This window comes from Panthera pardus, unplaced genomic scaffold, assembly GCF_024362965.1.
Source record: "Panthera pardus isolate Hobbes unplaced genomic scaffold, ASM2436296v1 HiC_scaffold_8, whole genome shotgun sequence".
Taxonomy (NCBI): domain Eukaryota; kingdom Metazoa; phylum Chordata; class Mammalia; order Carnivora; family Felidae; genus Panthera; species Panthera pardus.
This window is the reverse complement of record NW_026527013.1, coordinates 145,699,149-145,705,005: the sequence shown is the minus strand read 5'-3', so window position 1 is coordinate 145,705,005 and position 5,857 is coordinate 145,699,149. Positions and strand designations below refer to the sequence as shown.

Genomic DNA, 5,857 nt, shown 5'->3' with positions numbered 1-5,857 from the left:
CTGAGAAGGGGCGTTAGGTTCTCTCTGGGGGAGACCCAGCATGTGGCTCCCACACGCAGGGCCTTGACAGAGCTAGGGCCACCCCTTCCCCCGGCTAGGCAAATCCCCTCCTGGCAAGAGGAAAGAGGAAAAGAGGAAGACGAGGCTCTTGGCTTTCCTTCCTCCCTGGAGGTTTGCTGGGCCAGCCTCTGGTGAACATCAAGTCCTCCTTCTCCGGAGAAAGAGAAGAGTAGCTGGAAGGCCCCAGGAAACCACTCCGTTCCTCCCTCCTCATTTAATTCTTTTCTTTTGCTCTCCTTCTCCCTCCCCATCCGCTCACGCTTCCCCTGGGCCACGTCCCCCTTACGCATAAGGGTGTGGACGCCATTGAAAGAACGCCCGGTTTAGAGACAGGGACCATGGGCTCACTTCCTGTCTAAAAGACCTCGGGCAACTGCCCTAATCTCTCTAAGTCTCAGTTTACTCATCAGTAAATGGGGTTAATAATACCTCCCCTCCCTACCTCACAGGGGTTGCGGGGAATATTAGATGAGACAACGTGGGTGAACTGGCTTGGCAAAGCCTGCAAAATAGAATGTATTATTATTTCCAAGCATTAACTCTTAGTCACAGCTGCATCTTAGGTCAGCACTCCAGTTGCAGTGGGGAGAAGGGGGACAGAAGGGAATAGAGAGGGGAACAAAGGAAATCCATATAGCACGAGAAGGAATTCAGTGAAGACTCCCTTTTCTCTATGTTCGGCTGGCCGCCATTATGCCGGCACAGGTAGTGGATTTTCTGCCAGACGTGAAGGTCACTGCAATCATTATAGTTCTCAACAGACAGCAGAGTCAATTTCTCAGTCCTGCTGAAGGCCCACACAGCCCCCTTTATGGGCTGGGAATAGCAGGAATAAAGCCGAGGCCAGCACACAAAGCAGTCATATTGGAAGGAGAGAGTGAAAGATGATGTGTGAATGGTAAATGATGAAACTAACAGAAAATCCACAGGAGGCGGGGGGCGGGGGGGGGGGGGGGAAGGCAGAGACTAAATCCAACAAAGTTGTTCAGCAGAGGACGTCAACAAAAGGCCACTTAACTGTCACCGGCGATTCTCAGAAGCCCCCCTCCCCATCCATACTTTCCCAGAATGGCCAATTAACTGGCCATGTGTGCAGAGAGGGGAGCTCTTTTATTGACAGAATGCCCTGCTCCCACACCCCGCCGGACCTACTCCATTATTTCGTGGTTCAGTTGTTCAGACATGCCAAACTCTCCTAGAACCCTGGCTTTGGGAACTCTCAGACAGAAACATTAACAAAGGGTTTAAGGACCTAGAAAAGAAAGCAATTAGGCTTTCCACCCAAGTAACATTCAGCCTTAGTAGAAACAGGAATAAAAGAATGTCCTAGTAAACAACAGCTCAGGAATTTAAAAGAAAAAAGTGGGATGGTGCTAGGCACCAAAAGTACCCAGCATCGTCTCGCTCAAAAGCATCATTTAAGTCACTAATAATAAGACAACTATCCCTGTATTTGGTTTAGGGGTGGGATGAGAGAGAGAGAGAGGGAGAGAGAGAGAGAGAGAGCGAGAGCGAGAGCGAAAGAAAAAGAGAGAGGAAGAGAGAAGAGCAGTTCGGAATTCTTGAGAACTTCCAGTAGAACTTTCTGTGATAATGGAAATGTTCCGTGCCTGTGCCATCCAATAGGATAGCCACTAGCCACTCGAAATGTGGCCAGTGAGACTAAGGAATTGAATTTTTTATTTGATTTCGTTTGAATTAATTTCACTGATTTAAATACCACGGTGGCTGATGGCTATCATATTACACGGTACAGTTCTATGGGAATTCACTAGCCCTAAAGCAGTGCCTTCAATGGCTGGATATGAAGCAGAGACACACAGTGGGGCTTGACTTAATACCTAATATTTGCTTCTAACCAAAAAATAATTATTCATCTAATCATTTACTCAATAAGCGTCTACTGCATATCTATAATGTGCCAGGCACTTGCTTACTAGGAATAAAGTATGGGAATAAAACAGAGAACAATACAGACCTGGACCTTAGATTTCTAATGGGGTGAGTAGACAATTAGTTTAAAGAGCATATAAATAATTCTAAAAATATAGCTGGCGTATGTGCTCTAAGGCGCAAATACAATCTACCATGAGGACAGATAACAAGGACTCCGCACGGGCTGAGACAGGGAGAGTTTCCTGAAAGAAGTTTTGTTGGAGGACTTTTACCTCCCGTGAGTGGGTGGTTTAGACACCCAAACAACCCTGCCCACATGAAACATTTTATCCACTAAAATTCTGGATAAAATGAAATATTTTTAATAACTTTTAAAACACATCACTGAGGGGCGCCTGGGTGGCTCAGTCGGTTAAGCATCCGACTTCAGCTCAGGTCACGATCTCACGGTCAGCAAGTTCGAGCCCCGCGTCGGGCTCTGGGCTGACCGCTCGGAGCCTGGAGCCTGCTTCGGATTCTGTGTCTCCCGCTCTCTCTCTGCCCCTCCCCCGTTCATGCTCTGTCTCTCTCTGTCTCAAAAATAAATAAACGTTAAAACACATCACTGAGTGGGCATGAAAGTAAGAATCTACAGATCCCCAAAAGAAGTAAAAGGCAGACATCAGAGAAGTCAGCAAATTTTCCCCACGGAAGAGTTCCCTCAACCCCAGAGTCCTTGATCTTCCTCCTGGAAGAACATACCTAGCGTCTATGGCCATTTTCCTTCTGCTTGAAGTATAGCTCTTAAAACTTTCCTTTCGTGATAGTCTCCGTTTTCATTTGTTTGAAATTTTTGTTATCTTGCTTTCATTCTTAAAAGAGTTTAACTGGGTATCAATTCCAGGTTGATTATTGCTTTTCTGTCAGCACATTGGAAACATCCTCCCACAGTCTTCTGGTTTCCATTTTTACCGTTAAAAGGTAATTAATTCGTCTATTCACTGTTCCTTAGTAGGTGATCTTTTCCTACCCCGGGTTGCTTTGGAGATCTTCTTGTCTTTGATGTCCTTTAGTTTTACCTTCATGTATTTATTCTTCAGCTATCCCAAATAGATCTAGAGACTCAATGCAATTCTGGTCAAAAACCCAACCATTTCACCAACTGTCACAAGCTGATAAAAATGTATACCAAAAACACGAACAAACAAACAAGCAAACATCCTAAGAAGAGTCAAGATGATCCTGAAGAACAGAAGACTTTCTCTGCCAGACAGGAAAACATATTATAAAGCTATAGTAATTGAGACAGTATGGTATTGGCACAGAGAGAGCCCAGAAACAAACCGAAGCATATTTGGAAACTTCATTTTTCACAGACTCGGCACGGCAGATTACTGTGAAGCAGACAGACTATTCAATACGTGTCACTGGGACAATTGTAGGTATAGATGGAAAAACTGGAATTAAATCCCTATTGCACCACATGTAAAAAGCAATTTGAGGTAGATTCAAATACTTACATGTAAAAGGCAAAACTATAACACACTTGGAAGACAACATAGAGAATATCTCCTGACACTGGAATAGGGAATGATTTTTCTAAATAAGACACAAATGGGAAAAAAAAGAACATAAACCTTCCCATAGAGGGAAGGATGGATAAAATCAAGAAAATTAAAGTTAAATTAAATTTTAAGAACTTCTGTTCTTAAAACCCTTGACAGAGTAGAAAGCTGACTTCAGGGGCACCTGGGTGGCTCAGCTGGTTAAGCATCCAACTCTTTAATGTTTATTTTTGAGAGAGAGAGAGAGAGACAGAGACAGAGATAGACAGAGAAAGAGAGAGAGTATGAGGGGAGGAGGGGCAGAGAGAGGCAGACACAGAATCCGAAGCAGGCTCTAGGCTCTGAGCTGTCAGCACAGAGCCCGACGCAGGGCTCGAACTCACGAACTGTGAGATCGTGACCTGAACCGAAGTGAGGCATTTAACCAGCTGAGCCACCCAGATGCCCCAGGAAGCATCGGATTCTTGATTTCAGCTCAGGTTGTGATCCAGGATCATGGGATCAAGCCCCACCTCAGGCTCCATGCTGAGTGTGGAGCCTGCTTAAAGTTCTCTTTCTCTCTCTCTCTGCCTCTTGCCCCAGCTCGCATGCGCATGCATGCACTCTCTCTCTCTCAAATTAAAAAAAAAAAGAAAAAAAAAGAAAGCCGACTTCAAACTGAGAGGACCTATTTGCAACACATAAAACTGGAAGTAAACTATTGATATCCGTGATGTACCAAGAACACCTGTGCATTAACTTTTTTCACAGGCAAAATATATGAATGCCACTTCACAGAAGATGACTCACAAGTGATCTTTTCAAAACATGAAAATTTGTAATAGGGGAAAGCAAATGAAAACTGCACTAAAATTACCGTATCACACCAACCAAATTGGCCAAAATTAAGAAGTCAGTCAATAGCCAGTGTCAGCGAGGATTGCGGGGGGCGGGGCGGGGGAGCAGCAACTTTCATTCACTTCTGGTGGAACTTGGATGAAATTACCTCGCAAAACAGTTGTTTCCTAGTAAAGTTGAAACGTTACCGCACACCCTACGCCCTGACAATTCCACTCCCACCTGTGTGGCCTGGAGAAACTCTTGCTCATGGTTACCAGCTATATGGACAAGACTGGATAAATGGGGATGTAGTTAGTCGTGTTCCTATAGGACACAGCAGAGTAGAGGAAATGGACCCGCTATAGCTACATGCATCCAGTGGATGAAACTTGGAACCATAAAGCTGAGTGAAAGAAGCACAATCAGAAAACATACCATATGTTTCCACTTAAATGCACTCACAAACAGGTAACACTAGATTGTTTAGGAATATGTGCACACAGGATAATTATAAGGAAACGGAAGGAAATTATTAGTACAGATTAGTGGTTTCATCTGGAAGAGAGAAGGGAGTGCCATGAGGGGCACATGCAGGCTTCTCACAGTGTCAGGGTCTCATTCTTAAACTGAAGTAACAGGATTTTATTTTTAAAAGGCTACGGACGTTTTATACAGGCTTTTGTAGGATATACTTCCCAATAAAATCTATTTCAAATGAACTATGGGAAAGCTAAATTCTTATTTTGCACAATGAGAAATCAATAGAAAATGCCTAAAACAGAAAAATCAAGAAGTAGCAATATAAACACCTTACCTAGGTTTATGGATGTGAATGTCAAGTCTAAAAGAATTCAATATGGTTGTCGCTGGAGAGCAAGACGTGGGAAGGAGGAACGAGGGCTTGGCTGCTTTTTATAACAAGTCTTATGAAACTATTTGACTCTTTAAACACTGTATCGTATAACCAATTAAAATAAAAGTCAAGTTCAAAATGTGGCATCGCAGAGGCGCCCGGGTGGCTCCGTCAGTGGAGGGTCCGACTTCGGCTCAGGTCATGATCTCGCGGTTCGTGAGCTCGAGCCCCCCACATTGGGCTCCACGCTGACAGTGTGGAGCCTGCTTGGGATTCTCTTTCTTCCTCTCTTTCTGCCCTGCCCCCACTCACGCTTTCGCTCTCTCTCAAAATAAATAAATAAACTTTTAAAAAATCAAAAATAAGGGGCGCCTGGGTGACTCAGTAGGTTAAGCGTCTGACTATTGATCTTGGCTCAGCTCACAATCTCATGGTTTGTGAGTTCGAGCCCCGCAATGGGCTCTGCACTGACAGTTCAGCGCCTGCTTTGCTTGGGATTCTCTCTCTCTCTCTCTCTCTGCCCTTCCCCCACTCCTGCTCATGCTCTCTCTCTCAAAATAAATACACTTTAAAAAATAATGAAATAAAGGGGCGCCTGGGTGGCTCAGTCGGTTAAGCGTCCGACTTCGGCTCAGGTCACGATCTCGCGGTCCGTGAGTTCGAGCCCCGTGTCGGGCTCTGGGCT

General features: G+C 44.7%; 1 protein-coding gene across 1 annotated transcript in view; it reads right to left on the bottom strand.

Annotated features, from left to right (window-relative positions):
• The window catches only part of CPA4 (carboxypeptidase A4), a 39,524-nt gene that overhangs the window by 96 nt on the left and 33,571 nt on the right, over positions 1-5,857 (bottom strand). The gene's annotated exons all lie outside the window — the stretch shown is intronic.